Consider the following 23,239-nt stretch of genomic DNA (forward strand, 5'->3'; position numbering starts at 1 on the left):
GCCAGTGAAGCTTGTAAAGGACGGGGGTGATGTGGTCACGGGTCCGGGAATGGGTGAGTAGACGGGCAGCGGAGTTCTGAATGTATTGGAGTTTATTGGTGATTGTTGAGGGTGAACCATAAAGGAGGCTATTGCAGTAGTCCAGACGGGAAGTGATGAAGGCGTGGATGAGGGTTTCTGCAGCCACGGAGGAGAGGGATGGACGGAGACGGGCGATGTTTTTCAGGTGAAAGAAGGCTGTCTTTGTGATCTGTTTAGTGTATTTGTCGAAGGAGAGGGTTTGGTCAAAGATGATGCCAAGATTCCGGATGTGAGGGGAGGTGGATACTGGGAAACCGTCGATGTTGAGGGCAAAGTTATGGGTGGACTTGGTGAGCGTTTTTGGGCCAATGATGATTATTTCAGATTTATCACAGTTAAGTTTGAGGAAGTTGATTTGAAGCCAGGATTTTATTTCAGTGATGCAGTTTGTCAGGATAGAGTGGGTGGCGGTGGAGATGGACTTGGTGGAGATGAAAAGCTGGATGTCATCGGCGAAGCAGTGGAATTGGAGACCATGACGGCAGATTAAGTGACCGAGGGGGGACAGGTAAAGGATGAAGAGGAGGGGGCCAAGAACTGAACCTTGGGGGACACCTTGGGGGAGGGGAGCAGTGGGGGATTTGCAGTTATTGATGGAGATGAACTGACGTCTGTCAGAGAGGTATGATTTAATCCAAGAGAGGGCAGTGCCGGTAATGTTAAAGGTGGTTTCAGGTCGGGTGAGGAGGATGGTGTGATCGATGGTGTCAAAGGCGGCGCTGAGGTCGAGGAGGATGAGAATGTTGAGGTTGCCAGCGTCAGAGGAGAGGAGAAGGTCGTTGGTGATTTTGAGGAGAGCAGTTTCAGTACTGTGGAAGGAGCGGAATCCGGATTGGAATGTTTCATACAGGTTATTGGCAGAGAGGTGATGTTTGAGTTGAGTGGCTACAGCGCGTTCCAAAACCTTTGACAGAAAGGGTAGGTTGGAGATGGGTCTGAAGTTATTTAGGGTGTCAGGGTTTAGTCCAGGTTTTTTCAGAATGGGGGTAACAGCAGCAATTTTGAGGGATGGTGGGACGATGCCTGTAGACAGGGAGGAGTTTATTGTTGCAATGATAAGTGGAGAGAGAGCAGGAAGGGAGGCCTTGACAAAGCTGGAGGGGATGGGGTCAAGAGTGCAGGTGGCAGTTTTCATTCCGATGAGGAGTTCAGAGAGGTCAGTAGGGGAGACTGGGGAGAATTGAGACAGGGGATGGCAGGATAAGGGGGGGCAGGTGGTTTGAGGGGGAGCAGGTGCGGTGGTGGTCAAGCTGTTGTAGATGTTTTCAATTTTGCGTTGGAAGAATGAAAGGAAGGAGATGCAGTTGTCTATTGTGAATGACTGGGTGGTGGTGTTCAGGGGGCTGAGGAGTTTGTTTATTGTAGAGAAGAGTGATGTTAATGTTGGATTGTTTGCAATTTAAACATCTATTTTGTTCAGGAATGCAGTGTTTTCCCTGGGTAGTTTGACTATAATGAAGTGTGTTAATCATTTGGTGTCGCATCATTCCATGGTCGCGTACTCATGTGGAACAAAATGAGATTTGGATGATGTTTGCTCATGCTGGAAGATCACCTTGGCTGCAATCTCATGTCAGACCTTCCCAATCATGACGGAGTGAACATCTCCACTTTTCTGTTGTTGAGCAATTAAGTGAGAGGAGGAAAATCTCCATCATATGGGAGATAGCTCCAAAATCCCAATCAATCTCCAAAATCTCCACCATCAGCCGCAATATCCAAAAAATCAAGAGGTTAGAGGATGCTGTGGGTGATGAAGATCTTGTGGAAGGGTGGGAGTTGCGGTTGGATTCTGCCTTGATGTGTTGGGCCATTGATGTGAAGAAAGAAGTAGGGACCAATGTTGACAGTTCCTGTGCTATGGATTTGGGCCTTTAGCCAAGCTTTGTGTTGGTGTGGATGCCTAATGTGTATGAATGCAGGTCTTGAATGACAAATTGGTGTCAAGGAAAACAGGGTTGTAAATAAAGGAAACGGGATTGCAATATTGAGAAAACTATTGATCGAGAGAAAAGACAATATTGGAAATTGAGGCTAAAAAATGAATACAGTCTAAAAGGTTCAAAATAATTCAATACATACAGAGGAGAAGAAGTATAAAGGGGGAAATGAGAAAACGTTAGTGAATGATGCACTAAAAATAGGGGGCAAGGTTAGAGCATTGAGGGAAGAGAATGGGTGTATTTGAAGACGTTAGTAGAGTTTGAGATGATGTGGTGAAGAGCAAATTGGAATGTGCGATTGAAACGAATAGTGGGTTTGATAGTTCAGGAGAAGAAAAAAAACAATATAGTAGAGCATGATAAAGGAATGAAGGGATTTTCAGATAAAGGATGATGTCAAAAGCAACAATGTGTATCTTGTATTGTATTCCATGTCCTATATGTGGGGTTGGTAGCTCATCGATAATAGTAAAGAGAATTTGTATATTTGGTATGATGATAATTTTCAATTTTTTCATATGTCGGTAAAATTTTCATATGTCGGTCTATTTCATTACTTGGCAAAACAAATAAAAGTATTGTTATGAATGTTGAGGTACGGTATATATAGATCCAGGTAGATCTGCATAGGTAGGTGCTTCACTTGTCGTGATAGGGAATTCTGATGTAATAAGTTCTGTCGCCCGAATGTCGGATTAAGCTTGTGTATGTTTGTCCCCGTCACGAGGGGGCGGGGCTTGTTAACTAGATTAGGGCATAAGGATAAAATTCCATTGTAGTCGTTCCCTCTGTGATCATTCCTTTGTCCCGTATGGCAACACACCAAGAGACACTAGTTAGGCCCATTAGCGCACCACACTAATTAAATTTCCTACTCACAATAAAACTTACTGGAAGAACAGACAGGAAGCGGCCATGCATTATGCTGGCAAAAGCAATGAAACATCGAACAGGCAGGCTGAGGCCATGCCCACCTTGCGAAGAATTGGTCGAAGGGTTGATGGGGAGATCGAGGCAGGCTGAGTAGGAAGCTTCCCTCGGATTGGGGGACGTGAGGGGCGAGCAAGAAGCGATGCGCTGATTGGAGGAGAAGGGCCGGTGACATCAGACGACGAGCCAGACCACGAACCGCAAGCCGACATTTTTCTTCTGGTCATTTTTGGATGCGATAGCAGATGGTCATGACGGAAATTTTCTCTCTTGCTTCTTCTCGTTTTTGGACCTCCTCTCGTTCCCTTCTGGTTCCTGCTTGTTGTGGAAGATCTGTCCTCTGATCTCTTCGCTCCTGCCCTTCCCATTCTGGACGCGAAGGAGTGATTCTGCATGGACGGAGCCTCAATTTTCATCTGATTGACTTAAAATTTGAATATGATTTGCATGTCAGCAAACCGAATTCACCCACCATCTATTTTTGAGGTCAACATAGGCCAAAAGGTCAACATAGGCCAAAGGTCAACAACCTTTTCAAACTTAAAAAATCCTCAATTTTCATTCGATTGGCTTAAAATTTGAATATGATTTACATATCAGCTAACTGAAATCAACCACCAACTATTTTTGAGGTCAACATAGACCAAAGGTCAACAACATTTTCAGATTTCTAAAATCCTCAATTTCCATCTTATTGACTTGAAATTTGAATTATTGGATTTTCATGTCAGCTAACTGAATTCAACCACCAATTATATTTGAAATTACATAGTCCAAAAGGTCAACATAGGCCGAATTTCGAAAATTGTCAATTTTCATCCGATGAACTTCAAATTTGAAGACAATTTCCATGTCAGGTCACTGAATGCAACGACCAATTATTTTTGAGTTCAAAGGATGCTCTACTGAGTGCCATTCTACTTTGTCTCTTTTGCCAAGTGTCGCTCTATGAGTGATTTTTCATTGGTTTGTTTGCTTTTTTATGAGGAAAATTGTCAATTTCAAAATTGTCAGTCTGTCTCGTTATGGCGAAAATTGACATTTTTCATCATATGTCGGTCTGTCCCGTTTTTTTGGGGGGGGGGGGGGGTCTGTGAGTACTGTCCTGTCACCAGCGATTAACACCATTGGGTTACGAATGGCCGTAACGAGTTTAATTCCGAGGTGAACTCCGAATAATGGTGGTACTTCCTCGGGACAGAAGGGCAGCAAGGTGTTTACCTGCACGGAGCTCACGGGGTTTTATTCGAAACCCACAGGACAAATAAATGACACAACAAATGAAATGGCACAATAATAAATTTAATTAAATCAAGGCACGGAATAAAAATGAAAGTTGAGGGAAACTAAATCCTAATTTGAGACGTCTCCACTGAGACACGAAAACAGACAAGGGGAGAGATAACGAAAATATACCTTCACTCTTTCATTCCTCTTTACTCCCACCTCTGGAACAAACTCCCTCACTCTCTTCAATCCCTCTCCTCCCTCCAGGTCTTTAAAACAGCTGTTCACCACCATCGCTTATCTTCCCCCATCCAAAACCTTGATCTTTTCTATCCTGATTAAAGCACCCCAAACACCCAAATCCACATCTTTCAATCTCCAACTTCTTTCCTGAAATTCCTACCGATGTCCCTGTTCTCTACTGTTGTACTTGTGTGCTTCCTTCTCTCTCTCCTTATTGTCTCCCGTTCCCTTTATTGTATGTTTTATGTGTCAGTTTATGGTTTTTTTTGTTGTTGAATGTGTTCGCTCATACACGAGCCTCGACCCTGTATACAAAAATAAAAAGGTCTTTTGGGACCTTTGTGTATTATGGATATTTTGCGTCTTTAGGGTATTTTGGGTATTCGTGGTCTTTTGGGGCTTTATGGGTCTTCAGGATATTTTGGGTATTTGGATCTGTGAGGTCTTCATAGTCTTTTGGAGCATAATTGTCTTTCAGGGTCTTTTAGGTATTTTGGGTCTTTTGAGGCTTTGAGGTCTTTTTGGATCTTTGGGGTCTTTGAGGTCTTTTGGGTTCTCTGAGTCTTTAAGGATTTTTCAGGGATGTATATTGGATCTTTGGGTTTTTTGGGGGGGTATTTTGAGTCTTTGGGGTTCTCTAAGTCTTTAAGGATTTTTCAGGGATGTATATTGGATCTTTGGGTTTTTTGGGGGGGTATTTTGAGTCTTTGGGGGTCTTCTGGTTATTTTGGGTTCTCTGGGTCTTTTGAGTCTTTATGGGTCTTTGGGGTTTTCGGGGTCTTTTCGGTCTTTCAGGGTCTTGGTGGTCTTATGGGTCTTGAGGGACTTCAAAGGTCTTAGGGATGTCGTCAGCAGTCGAAAGGGTCGAAAGGTATATTCCAACAATACGTAATTAATAAACGTACATACTTCATAGACAGTATGCAACTGGCGTTCAAACAGTACATAATTAATAGACACGTAATCACATCTTCACGGCTTTACTGGGGTCTTCGGGGTCTTTTGTGTCATCACTGTAGCTTGACCTGTATAAACAAACACTCATTCACATTTGCAGACATTTGCACCCACCCCTTCTCTCCCCATCCCCTTTTCACCATTACATTGTTGCAAACATTGTACAAATCCATCCCTCTCCATTATAATCAATCCATCCCTCTCGCCTTGCCTTAATTGATGCAGCTCAATTATTTCAATTAATACTGCAATTAATAGTGTCCAACGGCAGTTACCTGGGGTAAGAGATTGCTTTTCGGGTAAAGGGCCCACAGCAGGAAACCAATTATCACGCTTCTGCTTGACAATTTGTTGACACTCTTCCAATAGATGGCTATGGCTGGCAGGATGGCCTCGAGGTAGCAAACTCGCCAATAAAGTCGTTCTAGCCTGGGTTAGTAGCTCGATCCAGCTATAAACCGTCATCCTGCTGATTCACAGGCAGGGAGATTCATCAATGTGTGTGTCGTCCCTCAGATGGACGTTAAACTTGGTGTCACATCTGCTGGCATTAGTTAGTGAATGTTGAAGATCCTACGGATTTCTTGATGGAGTAGGCGAGCCATCACCGCACACTGAAGAAATAATTTAATAAGGCCAATAATTTAAAATTGCTACTCTCACCTACAGAATAAATGCAATGGCTCCAGAATCAATGCAAAGCCTCCAGAATCAATGCAATGGCTCCAGAATCAATGCAATAGCTCCATAATCAATGCAATTGCTCCAGAATCAATGCAATGGCTCTAGAAGAAATGCGATGGCTCCAGAATCAATGCAATGGCTCCAGAATAAATGCAATAGCTCCATAATCAATGCAATTGCTCCAGAATCAAAACATTGGCTCTAGAATAAATGCAATGGCTCGAGAATCAATTCAATGGCTCCAGAATCAATGCAATTGCCCCAGAATCAATGCAATTGCTCCAGAATCAATGCAATGACTCCAGAATCAATGCAATGGCTCCAGAATCAATGCAATTGCTCCAGAATCAATTCAATGGCTCCAGGATCAATGCAATGGCTCCAGAATCAATGCAATTGCTCCAGAATAAATGCAATAGCTCCATAATCAATGCAATTGCTCCAGAATCAATTCAATGACTCCAGAATCAATGTGATGGCTCCAGAATCAATGCAATTGCTCCAGAATCAATTCAATGACTCCAGAATCAATGCAATGGCTCCAGAATCAATGCAATGACTCCAGAATCAATGCAATGGCTCCAGGACCAATACAATCGCTCCAGAATCAATTTAATGGCTCCAGAATCAATGCAATGGCTCCAGAATCAAAGCAATTGCTCCAGAACCAATGCAATAGTTGCAGAATCGATGCATTGGCTCCAGAATCGATGCAATGGCTCCAGAATCAATGCAATGGCTCCAGAATCAATGCAATGGCGCAATAATCAATGCATTGGCTCCAGAATCAATGCAATTGCTCCAGAATCAATGCAATGGCTCCCGAATCAATGCAATGGCCCCAGAATCAATGCATTGGCTCCAGAATCAATGCAATGGCTCCAGAATCAATGCAATCGCTCCCGAATCAATGCAATGGCCCCAGAATAAATGCAATGGCTCCATAATCGATGCAATGGCTCCAGAATAAATACAATGGCTCCATAATCGATGCAATGGCTCCAGAATAAATGCAATGGCTCCATAATCAATGCAATGGCTCCAGAATCAATGCAATGGCTCCAGAATCAATGCAATGGCTCCAGAATCAATGCAATGGCTCCCGAATCAATGCAATGGCCCCAGAATAAATGCAATGGCCCCAGAATAAATGCAATGGCTCCATAATTGATGCAATGGCTCCCTAATCGATGCAATGGCTCCAGAATAAATGCAATGGCTCCAGAATAAATGCAATGGCTCCATAATCGATGCAATGGCTCAATAATCAATGCAATGTCTCCAGAATCAATGCAATGGCTCCAGAATCAATGCAAAGGCTCCAGAATCAATGCAATGGCTCCAGAATCAATGCAATCGCTCCATAATCAATGCAACTGCTCCAGAATCAATGCAATGGCTCTAGAAGAAATGCAATGGCTCCAGAATAAATGCAATAGCTCCATAAGCAATGCAATTGCTCCAGAATCAAAACATTGGCTCTAGAATAAATGCAATGGCTCCAGAATCAATTCAATGGCCCCAGAATCAATGCAATTGCCCCAGAATCAATGCAATTGCCCCAGAATCAATGCAATGACTCCAGAATCAATACAATGGCTCCAGAATCAATGCAATTGCTCCAGAATCAATTCAATGGCTCCATGATCAATGCAATGCCTCCAGAATCAATGCAATGACTCCAGAATCAATGCAATGGCTCCAGGACCAATGCAATCGCTCCAGAATCAATTCAATGGCTCCAGAATCAATGCAATGGCTCCAGAATCAATGCAATTGCTCCCAAACCAATGCAATGGTTGCAGAATCGATGCATTGGCTCCAGAATCGATGCAATGGCTCCAGAATCGATGCAATGGCTCCAGAATCAATGCAATGGCTCCAGAATCAATGCAATGGCTCCAGAATCAATGCAATGGCTCCAGAATCAATGCAATGGCTCCGGAATCAATGCAATGGCCCCAGAATAAATGCAATGGCTTCCGAATCAATGCAATGGCCCCAGAATAAATGCAGTGGCTCCAGAATCAATGCAATGGCTCCCGAATCAATGCAATGGCTCCCGAATCAATGCAATGGCTCCAGAAACAATGCAATGGCTCCAGAAACAATGCAATGGCTCCCGAATCAATGCAATGGCCCCAGAATCAATGCATTGGCTCCAGAATCAATGCAATGGCTCCAGAATCAATGCAATCGCTCCAGAATCAATGCAGTGGCCCCAGAATCAATGCAATGACTCCAGAATCAATGCAATGGCTCCAGGACCAATGCAATCGCTCCAGAATCAATTCAATGGCTCCAGGATCAATGCAATGGCTCCAGAATCAATGCAATTGCTCCCAAACCAATGCAATGGTTGCAGAATCGATACATTGGCTCCAGAATCGATGCAATGGCTCCAGAATCAATGCAATGGCTCCAGAATCAATGCAATGGCTCCCGAATCAATGCAATGGCTCCCGAATCAATGCAATGGCCCCAGAATAAATGCAATGGCTCCATAATCGATGCAATGGCTCCATAATCGATGCAATGGCTCCAGAATAAATGCAATGGCTCCATAATCGATGCAATGGCTCAATAATCAATGCAATGTCTCCAGAATCAATGCAATGGCTCCAGAATCAATGCAATGGCTCCAGAATCAATGCAATGGCTCCAGAATCAATGCAATGGCTCCAGAATCAATGCAATGGCTCCAGAATCAATGCAATGGCTCCATAATTAATGCAATGGCTCCAGAATCAATGCAATGGCTCCGGAATCAATGCAATGGCTCCAGAATCAATATGATGGCTCCAGAATCAATGCAATGGCTCCAGAATCAATGCATTGGCTCCAGGATCAATGCAACGGCTCCAGGATCAATGCAACGGCTCCAGAATTAATGCAATGGCTCCAGAATCAATGCAAAGGCTCCAGAATCAATGCAATTACTCCATAATCAATGCGATGGCTCCAGAATCAATGCAATGCCTCCAGAATCAATGCAATGCCTCCAGAATCAATGCAATGGCTCCAGAATCAATGCAATGCCTCCAGAATCAATGCAATGGCTCTAGAAGAAATGCGATGGCTCCAGAATCAATGCAATGGCTCCAGAATAAATGCAATAGCTCCATAATCAATGCAATTGCTCCAGAATCAAAACATTGGCTCTAGAATAAATGCAATGGCTCGAGAATCAATTCAATGGCTCCAGAATCAATGCAATTGCCCCAGAATCAATGCAATTGCTCCAGAATCAATGCAATTGCTCCAGAATCAATGCAATGACTCCAGAATAAATGCAATGGCTCCATAATCGATGCATAGGCTCCAGAATAAATGCAATGGCTCCATAATCGATGCAATGGCTCAAGAATCAATGCAATGCCTCCAGAATCAATACAATGGCTCCATAATCAATGCAATGGCTCCATAATCAATATGATGGCTGCACAAAGTCTTGCGGAAGGTGAAAAGCTTGTACAAGAGGCCTTCTCTTTGCAAACGTTTGAATTCTGTACTGCGGTACCATTTTTATTGGCATCGGCAATGTTGAAATCCATTACTTGTGACTTTAACTGGGGATCTCGACATCATGACTCATGAGTTGTGCACTCATCTGAGAACACCAAACAGGACAGTGCATCAAATTTGAATCAAAGTCCTCATCTTGTTAAGATAGTTTTACCTTGTCAGAAAATGAGGTACGCAATGAAATGCTTCGGTCCAGCGGAGTCTTATCAAGCGCCTGTGGAGTCGGTCCGGATTTATGGTTTGCCTGAAACTGATCATGGCTGACAGTCTTCAGCCGAGAGATTGGACCTCCGTCATGAGTGATCAAACGAGTTGGTAGGATTTGCCAGGAAGCCATTCCAGTGGGACCAAAAAAAATTCGAAGAGTTTGTGACTTACATAAGGTTAGAGTATTGTTATAAATGGTGATCTAACTTCAGGTGTGAAGACACTGATGCCTTACGAAATGGCATTATCTGGAACATCGTGACTTAGTGAGTAATGTGCTGAAGATGTTTGCTTTAAGAGATCGATAAGTTGTTCGTGCAGACAAAACCGATCGGACTCGGCACCATACCGAGTGAGGCAGCACGCAGAGTGTGAATATGTGCCCATCGAGTGGGGCAAGATGCTTGAGTGCACAGAGGCAATCAGCCCGCTAGGAATGAAATGGACCACGTATGCCATTAGGAAAAATCTTGGCAAGCACTGGCGAAGCTCAATCCCTGCTGTGTTCTTGCAATGGTGCATACTTTCGGACTTCATGCTTCCCCTGCTCTATTTTTGAGCTTCGTGCGATTAGCAAGATCTGAATTACAACTTGAGGAGGGTAAGAGTGTGTGTGTGCACAGATGCGACTGTATCTGATCAGCGTTCAAATAAAAAATATATCTTCGATGTTCATATAGCTGTTAAATAATTATCGGTGTTGAGGTAACTAGGGCATGCCCGTACTATATCTATATCTAAAATTATATCCCCCCCTCTATTTACATGAAATGGTTTGGTCCATGAAATGTTTTGGTCCATTCGCAACGCCAAAGCGAACGGCGAACGCTTTACATGAAATGGTTTGGTTCATGAAATGTTTTGGTCCATTCGCAACGCCAAAGCGAACGGCGAACGGCTTGCGAGTACAGTGACAATCCCCCCGGGGTTTTAATTAGTTTTAAAACATCGTTTAACGCCAACATAGCGCCAACATAGTTTGCCGACGGGAAATAAATGAATACGCTCTCAAATGTGCCATCCGAGGCAGAGTGTGTTCGCCACGTTCGGCACACGCGATAGCTCGCTGCTCTCTGATTGGTTGAATCGTTTTTTGGACATAGCTCGGTAAGTAATTGTCCGATTAATATGAAACCTTGAAAAGGCACATCCTCGGGTCCCCAGCAATATACCTGGCAAGTTTCAAGTATATCGGACCCGTGGTTGTCGAGAAACAGCGGTCACAGACAAACAAACAAACGTACAAACAAACAAACGTACAAACAAACAAACGTACAAACAAACAAACACACAGAGATTACTGGAATTATAGATATGACAAATAAAATCCATGATAAATAATGATGTAAAAAAATAATGATATGAAAAAGAATGCAAAAAAAAAAAATCTATATACGAGTATAAACGGAATTCTCTCTCTGTTTGTATGTTTTATGCACGGCCACATCTTTTAAGTTACATACTCCAAACTCGGGGTACAAATGCAAATTTCTGTGGGGGGAAACTGGCTATGGGGCCTCATGTGGTGGTGTGGGGACCGAGAGAGGGGCGGGGGCATTAATAATTATCGATGTAAATGTGTACTGTGTAGCGCCACCTGGTGGTTTTCTTCCTTTTTTTTTTACCTGGGCAACGTTTAGGTTAAAGCACTCTTTGCACGAGTATATGTGTCCTCCTCCCCTTCTTCCGCACCCCCACCCCAAAAACGGAAGTGGCTGTCAACCCCCCCCCCCCCCCCACAAAGATGTACTGGTATATGACGTACATCTCACCCCTCCAATTCCCCTCCCTTTCCCCTCGCATCCCCCTTTCTCCCCCTCCCTCTCCTCCTCCACCCTTCCCCTCTTCTCCTCCTCTTTCCCCTCCCATTCCTCTATCCTACCCTTCACTTCCTCTTCCCCACCCCTCCCCTCTCCTACCCTTCCCTCCCCTCCCCTTATTTTCCCCGTTCCTCCCTCTCTCAACCCCTCTTCCCAATCTCTCCCGATCTCCCTCACCCCCCCCCCCCGTTTCCCCACCCCTCCCCTCCCTCTCTCCTACCCTTCCCTCCCCTCCCCTTATTTTCCCCGTTCCTCCCTCTCTCAACCCCTCTTCCCAATCTCTCCCGATCTCCCTCACCCCCCCCCCGTTTCCCTACCCCTCCCCTCTCCTCCCTCCCCCCTCTCTCCCCATATCCCTCTCCCCATCCTTTTCCCACCCCTCCCCTTGTCCTCCTCCACCCTCCCCCTTCCCCATCTCTCCCCATTTCTCTCCCCTTCCCCATCTCTCCCCATCTCCCTCTCCCTCCCCCCCCCCATCCTTTCCCCACCCCTCCACGTCTCCCCCTACTCCCTCCCCCTTCCCCGTCTCTCCCCATTTCTCTCCCCTTCCCCGTCTCTCCCCATCTCCCTCTTCCTCCCCCCCTCCTTTCCCGACCCCTCCCCTTCACCCCCTCCTCCTTCCCCCTCCCCATCTCTCCCCATTTCCCTCCCCCTTCCCTCCTCGACCCTCCCTCACTCCCATCCCGCCTGGGAATTTCCCAGGGCAATGCCGGGTACTTTAGCCGCTTTATAATAATAATGTGTTAAAAAATAAAAACAATGATATAAAAAATAATATTATAATATTCTCGAAAAAATTTTTGATAAAATAATATCAAAAAACAAAAAAGATTGTTCTGCTAAAGTGCAGGTTCATGGTCCGATTCATGTTAAAAATGTAACATTCAATGGAAATGAAGTTGTTCCTCTATCAATCAATTATAATTGATGTCTGCAGACAGAAGGACAGACAGACAAAGTGAACTAATTGCTTAACCCCACTTTTTGCTTCGCACGTGCGGGGTAATTATTGATCATACTCTGTACCTAAAAAGGTAACTACTTAACTGGTTTCAGCTTCCTCTTCTTGCACCTCCAGTTTACCATGCCTTACACACATCACCACCTCCTATCTTGCTTTTTATTTTATTTTTTATGGGGTATTTCCCGCCACAAATCCTACTGGGCCAGTCGAGGTGGGGGCTCCACAAAGAAAACAAAAGCAGGACAACCAGCCCCTTGGAGTGAAACAAGACAAATATAGAAAGTTGTCTCTTCACAGAACAAAAAGGGCTGGGAGGGGTTAACCCGTGTGCCTCGAGACAACAGTGCCTCTTCGCCTATTTTTGGTGGACTGCCGACCAAGGCTAACGAGCTCAACCCACCCGGGTTTGAGATCAGAGTTGTCCTTGTCCTACGCAGATTGCTTATCATATTGTTTCTGTTTCCACTTTAGTGTCTTTTCATTTATCTCTCCAAAGATCTCTTGCTTTCCTGCTTCTGCATGGGATATGGTTGCTCTATCCTATGGAGCATTTTTAGATCAGTACATCTCGACTCTGGAAGAGATCAACTTATAAAATGGGTCGTGATGTCCGGGTGTCCGTCCGTCCGTCCGTTAACTTTTTGCTATTATTGCAATTCCCCCCTTATCACCTGACAGATTGTTCTGAGATTTGACACATAAATACAAGACAGTATCCCATACAATCGCTTGGGCTTAAATTTTCGCCTTCAGTTGAAGGGGGGAAGAATGGGAATGGGGTGTGGGGGGGGGGGGGGGGTTGGGGAGGGGGGTGTTGGGGCCTTACCCCCAAAATTGGCAGCCTTACGCCAAAAATGTATTGCTCTGAACCCCGATACAGTCCTTCTACTTGATGGTTTGCAGGATTGCTCAATCTTAGATTTTTAGATTCTGTATTTCTCGAATTTGGATTCTTGCGGATCGGTGGGGGGTGGGGAGGCTATCCACTGAAACTTCGGATCTCCTTTTGATCTCTACAACTGATTGCTCTAGAACCCAATACACCATTTCTACTCGGTGGTCCTTAGGATCGCTCAGTCTGAGATTTTTTGATTTTGGGTCGTAGGTGGGATGAGGGTCGCGAGGGGCTTTCCCCAAATCCACAGGGACACAACACCCTCAATAGATGACCATCAGCCCACTCGGGGGCTATTGTTCATTTTTAGTTTTGAAAGGAGTTTGGTTGAGCGTCCTCTCTGAGTGCCCAGAGTGCCCCCAATCTCAGGGGTTTTTTTTTTGTATCCTCCACGGGCCTGAGCTATCCTTACAGCCATCATGATCAGGAAGTAGCAAAATCATTTTCAAAAAGATAAGTCAGAGCAATGTGAAGAAAATGAGCAATTCCGCCATTTTTGGAAGGGCGCTTCAAAATTCAATAATCCTGCTCCATCAAAAGTGTGCAGAGAGTTTCCATCTTGTTTATCGTTGTCTAGACATCGAGCCATCCTTAGGGATGATGTACGAGCTCAAAGACAGGACCAAAGAGCTTCTGTACTGCGAGAGGAATATTCTTCATCCAAATGGACAGGTAAGGCTCTCGTGCTTATGTTTCTCAGAACAGGTAGCTAAAGTCCTGACAGAGCAGCGCAAACCAACCTTTGAACATGCTTACCTGCATCATGCGACGCATCTCATCTGATCATGTTTACAGATGTCATGACGTCTTTCGATGAAGAATAGGTGAGTGAAGAACACCGATGAAGAATAGGTGAGTGAAGAACACCGATGAAGAATAGGCGAGTGAAGAACACCGATGAAGAATAGGCGAGTGAAGAACACCGATGAAGAATAGGTGAGTGAAGAACACCGATGAAGAATAGGCGAGTGAAGAACACCGATGAAGAATAGGCGAGTGAAGAACACCGATGAAGAATAGGCGAGTGAAGAGCACCGATGAAGAATAGGCGAGCGAAGAACACCGATGAAGAATAGGCGAGTGAAGAACACCGATGAAGAATAGGCGAGCGAAGAACACCGATGAAGAATAGGCGAGTGAAGAACACCGATGAAGAATAGGCGAGTGAAGAACACCGATGAAGAATAGGCGAGTGAAGAACACCAATGAAGAATAGGTGAGTGAAGAGCACCGATGAAGAATAGGCGAGTGAAGAACACCGATGAAGAATAGGCGAGTGAAGAACACCGATGAAGAATAGGCGAGTGAAGAACACCGATGAAGAATAGGTGAGTGAAGAGCACCGATGAAGAATAGGCGAGTGAAGAACACCGATGAAGAACACCGTTGGGAATTATCTGGCCACAGATTGCACAAGGGCACCACAGGTAATGGCATGTGCTATTGTTTCACTGTAAATTTGACAATGTAAGATTGTAATGAGCACATCATTGCGGTGTATATACCTCATGTGGTGAACATGATGTGGAGTGTGGTGTATGTCCATATGATGTAATGAGCATATGGAGTCTTCTTCTTCATTCGTATGCAGCAAAAAGCTGCAGGGTAGCATCATTGGCTGAAGGCTGATGCGGTGCCCCCTGTAGGTTAGAGCAAGAATTGTTGAATTTGTTTGGGTGCCGGCGATAACTCGTCCACTCTTCAGGAAGGACACCGTGGGATATTTAAGGTGCACCAACTTATGACAGCCCACGTGATTACCGTTTAATGGCAGTACATGGGGTGAACGTTTTAGACTGTCTTCCTTTCTGTGAGGGTATGCAAAAGTAAGTAGCAGCTTTGTGGTGACAACGTTGCACATCAGATGCAGCAGCCTCTATCTTCCATAGGTTGTGTAATTCCGAGGTTTAGTTTTATCCCTCGCCATGATGATAACTACAGCTAATACCGTGCCAATGTGCATAATTGTCTCTTCTGTATTCCAGATATGTTTTGTATATATATATCTCATACCTCATACCACATATATATATATATATATATATATACTGTGTATATATATATATATATATATATATATATATATATATATATATATATATATATATATATATATATATATATATATATATATATATATATATATATATAAATATATATATATATATATATATATATATAATATATATATATATATTGTTACGTTTATGGGGGTAGGCAATGGAATACCTTAGTCCAGGTAGATTGTATAGGGTAGTGTGCTCTATATGCCGTGTAGAAACCTTCCTGTAACTACGTAGGGCTGGATGTCACGTAAGTGTATATATGTCTCCATGTGAGGGGTGGAGCTATGCTAATTAGTCAGGGTATAAGGGTACATTCCCTGTGTGTAGTCACCTCTGTGGTTTTCCCCTCGTTCTTCATGACACTTGCAACACCAGCCAAGCGATCAGCGCCTACAATTAAATAACATAACCGCTGACCGGATCAGGACATTCTACCACTAACGCCACCCAGTCGAGTCATCTCAAGGGGCAGCAAGAAAGGTCATGAGGCCCCGCCCGTGAAAACGATTGGTCAGGATGGCCATAGAGTGATGCAATGGCGCGGTACGATTGGAGTGCGGGTGACGTCAGGGAGAACATTCTAGTGCCAGAGACAAAAAGAACACGTCCCGCCATTTCACTCTCTCTTGCGCTTGGTTTGATTGCAGGTGGATGCACTGTTCTCTCTCTCTGTCCCTGGCTTGGTCGTAGGAAGATGCATTTTATTCTCTCTCCCGGTCTGGGCTTCAACAGACATATTTCCATATGACTGTTCCTGGCTGGTGGAAGCGGACGCACCCTTTCCTCTCCTAGGTGCTGGCTTCGTGGCGGCTGTGCTTGGCGCTGTGTGCGCTTGAAAGGAACGTCGGGGCTCGGTGCAGCCGAGCAGGAAGGACGAGGGAGGAGCTCTGGCCTGTTTGCTTTGCGTCGGCGGCAGGCGGTGAACGCGTCTTTGCGCCAACGCGTGTTTTCCCGCGCAGGGACGCCTTTGCATCTTTGACGACCCCGGACGATCATGGAGACAAGAGCTGAGTACCAGCTAACATTACACATATCTTTACTTTCATTTATTTCTCCCTGTGTCTGTATTTGAGTCATTTTGGGGGAGCCTCAATTAGGAATTCGTTTTACTGCACATTCGTTGTTATTCTGACATTTGTTTTATTAAACCATTAATTGTTGCATTTTAATTGTTGCATTGTTGATTGTCCTCTGTCTTGCATGTTTAATTGTTGTGGGGATCGGATAACCCCTGTGCCGCGTCGGTCCGTGCAGGTAAGCCTTGTTACCCTCCAGCCCCGCGCATGTAAAAGGAACCACCATAGTTTGGGTATGCCTCACAATTAAAGCTCGGTCGGCCATCCGTCGCCCTTCGGTGCTCACTACAAGGACGACACGACAATATATACACGGTGTTTCAAAAAGAGTATTACAACTTTAAACGTTTATTTACAAAGAAACAGAAACCTCAGGAATGTGAACCAAACATTTCTTGAAAGCTTACGACATGGTATTTTCTATCACAGATTGCTATTGCAGTAAGTCACTGCGAGAGTTAGTGAGAGCCCAAGGTCTGACATTGGCATTTACACAAAATCCTTGTAATTGACGTTCTCGATGTGTGCCCCTCCACGGTTCAGACAGGCATTGATCCTGACTCCAATGTTCTGTCCAACTTTCTTGTAGCTCTCATGTGGCACTGCCTGGAGGTAGTCTGACACCTCAGGCTTCAGATCATCCAGTGTGGCAGGGCGGTTAACGTAGACAGAGCGGTACCCAGGGCAATGAGGCAGTTTCTGAAGAGCTGCTGCAGGAAAGTGATGGTGTCACCAGCAGTATGTGAGGGGAGGGGGGCACCATCCTGCATAAACCAGGTCATGCTGAGCTAGTTTGGGGTGACCTTTTGTGCTTGATCATTATGGAACTTCTGGAGCATGGCCCGGTAAGCGCTCACCGTTGATCGTCACCGTCCTGCGGTTGTCATTCTCAAACCAGTAAGGCCCGAGCATTCCCCGTCTGACAGAAGCGTGTGACCTTCGGCCATTTCAGGTACCTCTCAGTGATCTCCTCAGGTGGTTCTGCCCCCCAGAAAATGTTTTGGTTGTTGATTTAGTCTCATACGACACAGCCACCACTTTTGTCTTCTGCTCCACTGTCAATGGCATAGTTGAGCGAAAGAGCTAGAAATCCCAGGGAACAAATACCCGAATAACACCACCAAACCCTGAAAAGGAAAACTGTATAGGTCAAAAAACAAAGAAATGGCAGGAAGTCAAAGTTGTATCAATCTTTTCGAAACACCCTTTATATATATATACAGTCACGTGAAAGAGTAAGTACACCCCATGTAAAGCTTTGTCTTTTTCAACATACAGCTATTTTATCTTCATTTCAACAATATTGATAGATAAAGGTGATATAATATAACAAATATCATGAAACATTTACATTTTGTAGTCCATTGTATAATTTAAATAAACATAAATGCAAATTTCGCAGGTGGAAAAAGTAAGTACACCCTTGGCTCCAATAGGTTGTATTGCCCCCTTTGGCAGAAACAACCTCAAGTAGGCGTTTCTTATAACTGTCTACCAGTCTCTAACATCGACTGGGAGAAATTTTTGCCCACTCCTCCATGCAGAATTATTTCAGCTGTGCGATGTTTGAGAGGTTTCTTGCATGCACAGCTCGTTTCAAATCCCCCCCCCCCCCCCCCCCCCACAACATCTCGCTGGGATTTAGATCTGGGCTTTGACTTGGTCATTCCAGAACCCTCCATTTCTTTCTTTTCAGCCATTCCTTGGTGAATTTACTGGTATGTTTAGGGTCATTGTCATGTTGCAAGGTCCACCTTCGGTTGAGCTTCAACTTTCCGACGGATGGCCTCACATTATGCTCAAGCATCCTCTGTTACAATGAAGAATTCATAGTGGATTCTATGATGGTGAGCTGCCCAGGCCCTGATGCAGCAAAGCTTCTTCTTTTTTTGTATACAGAGTCGAGGCTCGTGAAAGAGCTAGCATTTATCAAACAAACAAATCAAGCATACAAGCAAACAAAGTATATAAAAAGGGGAGCGGTCGACAAGATGGGGAGAGAAGGGGAGGAAGCACACAAACACAACATTTGAGAGCAGGGACATCGGGAGATGTTTTTGGAAGGAGAGGGCCTGGAGGGAGGCAGGATAGGTATAAAACGCAAGGACACCAAGGACTTCCAGGAAAGGCGTCAAAAGTCACCTCAAAAAAGTGGATTTGGGGTGAAATTAGCGGGGGTAGAAAAGATCAAGGTTTTGGATTGGGGAAGATAAGAGATGGTGGTGAACAGCCGTTTTAAAGACATGGAGAGAGGAGTGGGATTGAAGAGAGTGAGGGAGTTTGTTCCAGAGGCGGGAGAAAAGAGGAATGAAGGAGTGAAGGTGAGCAGAGAGTCTTGATTTTGGCAGTTTAACCATAAGAGGGTTGCAGGCAGATCTTGTGCGACCTGCAGGAATATTTGGGGGACAGAGCCCAGAGAGAGCTGGGGGAGCAAGGCCGGAGAGGAGTCGGTAGAAGACGGAAAGACCACCAACCTGCCTGCAGTGATTAAGTGAAAGGCCCTCGGAGATAGCGTCATCGCGGGAGATTCCAATGATTCTGAACGCTTTGGTTTCAACAGCGTGAAGACGAGCTAGGTGTGAGGTTGGAGCACCAGCCCAGAGGGGAGAGCAGTACTCCATTGAGCTGCAGATGAAAGCCTTGTATGTGGTGAGGAGCTCAGGTGTGCCAAGGAAGGACTTTGCACGACGGAGGATGCCCAGTCGGCGACTGGCTTTGGAGGCCAGCTTGGAAATGTGGTTTTCCCAGGAAAGATCATGGCAGATAGTGAGACCCAAAAGCTTGAGTGACAGAACTTCTTGGAGAGGATTATTCAGAAAGTAGATGGGAGGGTTGTCCAGTCGGTCTTTTCGGAGAGACATCGTAAGAGTGTGAGATTTGTCACGATTGAAAGACATGTTCCACTTGTTTGCCCAGTCTGTGATTTTGTCCAGGTCTGCAGAGAGTGAGGAGGCTGCAGACTGCCGATCTGAGGGATGAGGAATGGAGCGGCAGAGAGTGGAGTCATCAGCAAAGAGATAGAGAGGATTTTCAAGAGAGTCAGAGAGATCATTGATGAAGACCAGAAAAAGCACAGGGCCCAGAACACGGCCTTGGGGAACTCCAGCCTGAACAGGAAGAGGAGATGAGAGAAACCCATTCAGGGCCACACGTTGACTACGACTAGAGAGGAAGTCCGCCAGCCATGCGTGGAGATTTCCATGGATACCAAAGGAGGAGAGTTTGGTGAGCAGAGCGGGGTGGCAGACCGTATCGAAGGCACGTGATATGTCGAGGGAGACAGCTCTAATTTCCTGTTTGGCATTGAGGACCTCCATCCATTGTTGAGACAGCAGAAGCAGCATGTCCAGAGTAGAGTGACCTGGTCTGAAACCAAATTGATGATCAGAGATCAAGCCATTGGAGAAGAGGAAAGATTTCATATCCGAAGCAATGATGGATTCCATGACTTTGCTGATAATTGGGAGAAGGCTGATTGGTCTGTAGTTGCTAGGATCTGTTTTTGCACCTTTTTTGTGACTGCATAATATTGAAGATGCAGAAGCTGCACCAAACCATAATATTTCCACCACCATGCTTTGCAGTTGGTATCAGGTTCTTGTGGTCAAATGCTGTCTTTGGTTTTCGCCAAACATGTCTTCTGGTGCTGTGGCCAAATAGCTCTACCTTTGACTCATCTGTCCAGAGCATATTGTTCCAGAAGTGCTGGTCTTTGCCTAGGTGTTCATTGGCAAACTTTAGTCTTGCCCTGATGTTCTTTCTGGACAGCAATGGTTTCCTCCTGGCATACCTCCCATGTTGATCAAATTTGTGCAGCCTCTTTCTAATGGTAGACTCGTGCACGTTGACATCAACAGTCGCAAGAGCTACCTGTAGGTCCCATGATGACATTCTGGGGTCCTTAGAGACTTCTTTCAGCATCTTGCGGTCTGCTCTCAGGCTGAACTTGCTGGTGCGGCCTGGCCTGAACAAGTTGGCAGTTGTTTGGAATCTTCTCCACTTGTAGATGATCTTCCGGACAGTCGAATGATTGATTTCAAATTTTCTGGAGATCTTTTTAAATCCCTTCCCAGACTCGTAAGCATCTATAACCTTCTTTCTGAAGGCCTCAGAGAGCTCTTTTGATCTAGGCATTGTGACGCTGCACACTTCAACAACAAAGAGCAAACCAAACTAAATGTCTGAGGTTCCTCCAAGATCCTCTCTAACGATGTTCTAATCATTTGCATCTGAGCTGGTGCACCTGATTCAAATTTTAGGTATTTGAAGTAGTGATTGTGGATGTGTGACATCTATTATATCCCTCCATTTGTATATCATGTCGGGGTGTACTTACTTTTTCCACATGCGAAATTTACCATTTATGTATATTTAAATTAGACGATGTAGGGGTGTACTTACTTTTTCCACATGCGAAATTTACCATTTATGTATATTTAAATTAGACGATGGACAACAAAATGTAAATGTTTCATGATATTTGTTCTATTATATCACCTTTATCTATCAATATTGTTGAAATGAAGATCAAATTCTGGTTCTGGTCTTCATCAATGATCTCTCTGACTCTCTCGAAAATCCTCTCTATCTCTTTGCTGATGACTCCACTCTCTGCCGCTCCATTCCTCTTCCCTCAGATCGGCAGTCTGCTGCCTCCTCACTCTCTGAAGACCTGGACAAAATCACAGACTGGTCAAACAAGTGGAACATGTCTTTCAATCCTGACAAATCTCACACTCTTACGATGTCTCTCCGAAAAGATCGACTGGACAACCCTCCCATCTACTTTCTCAACAATCCTCTCCAAGAAGTTCTGTCGCTCAAGATTTTGGGTCTCACTATCTGCCATGATCTTTCTTGGGAAAACCACATTTCCAAGCTGGCCTCCAAAGCCAGTCGCCGACTGGGCATCCTCCGTCGTGCGAAGTCCTTCCTCGGCACACCTGAGCTCCTCACCACATACAAGGCTTTCATCCGCAGCTCAATGGAATACTGTTCTCCCCTATGGGCCGGTGCTCCTGCCTCACACCTAGCTCGGCTTCACGCTGTTGAAACCAAAGCTTTCAGAATTATTGGAATCTCCCGCGATGAAGCTATCTCTGAGGGCCTTTCACTCACTCACCGCAGGCAGGTAGGTGGTCTTTCTGTCTTCTACCGACTCCTCTCCGGCCTTGCACCCCCAGCTCTCTCTGTGCTCTGTCCCCCAAATATTCCTACAGGTCGCACAAGATCTGCCAGCAACCCTCTGATGGTTAAACTGCCGAAATCTCGGCTCTCCGCTCACCTTCACTCTTTCATTCCTCTTTTCTCCCGCCTCTGGAACAAACTCCCTCACTCCCTTCAATCCCACTCCTCCCTCCAGGTCTTTAAAACAGCTGTTCACCACCATCTCTTATCTTCCCCCATCCAAAACCTTGATCTTTTCTACCCCCGCTAATTCACCCCAGATCCACCTTGTTTGAAATTCCAACTTCTTTCCTGGAAGTCCTGGCAGTGTCCATATGTTTTATACCTCTCCCACTGCCCCCTTCCCACGCCCCCCCCCCCCCAAAGCCCTCGCCCTCTCTCAGATCTCTCGATGTCTCCATGTCTCTCGGTCCCTGCTCTCAAATGTTGTGTTTGTGTCCTTCCCCCTCTCTCCCCATCTTGTCTACCGCTCCCTATGTTATATGTTTTATGTGTCGGTTTGTCTTTCTGTGTAATTAATGTTCGCTCTTTCACGAGCCTCGATCTTGTATACAAAAAAAAAAAAAAAAAAAAAAAAAAAAAAATAGCTGTATGTTGAAATATGTTGAAAAATTCAAAACTTTACATGGGGTGTACTTACTTTTTCACGTGACTGTATATATATATATATATATATATATATATATATATATATATATATATATATATATATATATATATATATATATATATATATATATATATATATATATATATTGTTGCGGATATGAGGATGGCATTTTTTTGATTGTGTGTATTGGATTGTGGTAAACTGCTGTGTACCATTGGTTGGATATGGCCCCTCTTGCCTCCAGAGTTGTATAAAGGTAAAAAGGGCGTCTCGGTAATTAGTCCATAAGCATACACGTCAGCCAATCATAGAATGCCCCTGTTCGATAGCTTATATCTTATTATGTGTCTTAGGGTAAGGCTGTGTCTCCCATTAACTTAAATACTCCATTGTACCAAGTGAAATAAGAATAGGTCCGCTTTCATTTCATTTCGATGGCCAACTGCATTTTGGGCGGTTTTTCTTCAACCACCATTGGCCACGAGGCAGGGTTGGGGAAGAAAGGCGGGTCCCCACCTCGTCAGAGAGGGGAGGAGTGAGCCAGCCCCACTCGACCAACCATGAACAAGGGGTTTGGCTTGAGAGGGCGGAGGAAGAGCGTTTGGGGGAAGTTCGCAAAGGTTGAGGGGCGGGGCCTATATAACCCGCCGGCGGGGCGTTCCCGAAGAGTTGAGACAAGGAGGGAGGAGACAAGAGCTGGGTCGTCAGAGAGTTGCGCTTTTAATGAGTCCAAAGAAAGAGCTGGGTCGTCAGAGAGTTGCGCTTTTACTGAGTCCAAAGAAAGAGCTGGGTCGTCAGAGAGTTGCGCTTTTACTGAGTCCAAA

The sequence above is a fragment of the Myxine glutinosa genome, chromosome 12, assembly GCF_964187855.1.
Source record: "Myxine glutinosa chromosome 12, kmMyxGlut1.1, whole genome shotgun sequence".
NCBI lineage: Eukaryota > Metazoa > Chordata > Myxini > Myxiniformes > Myxinidae > Myxine > Myxine glutinosa.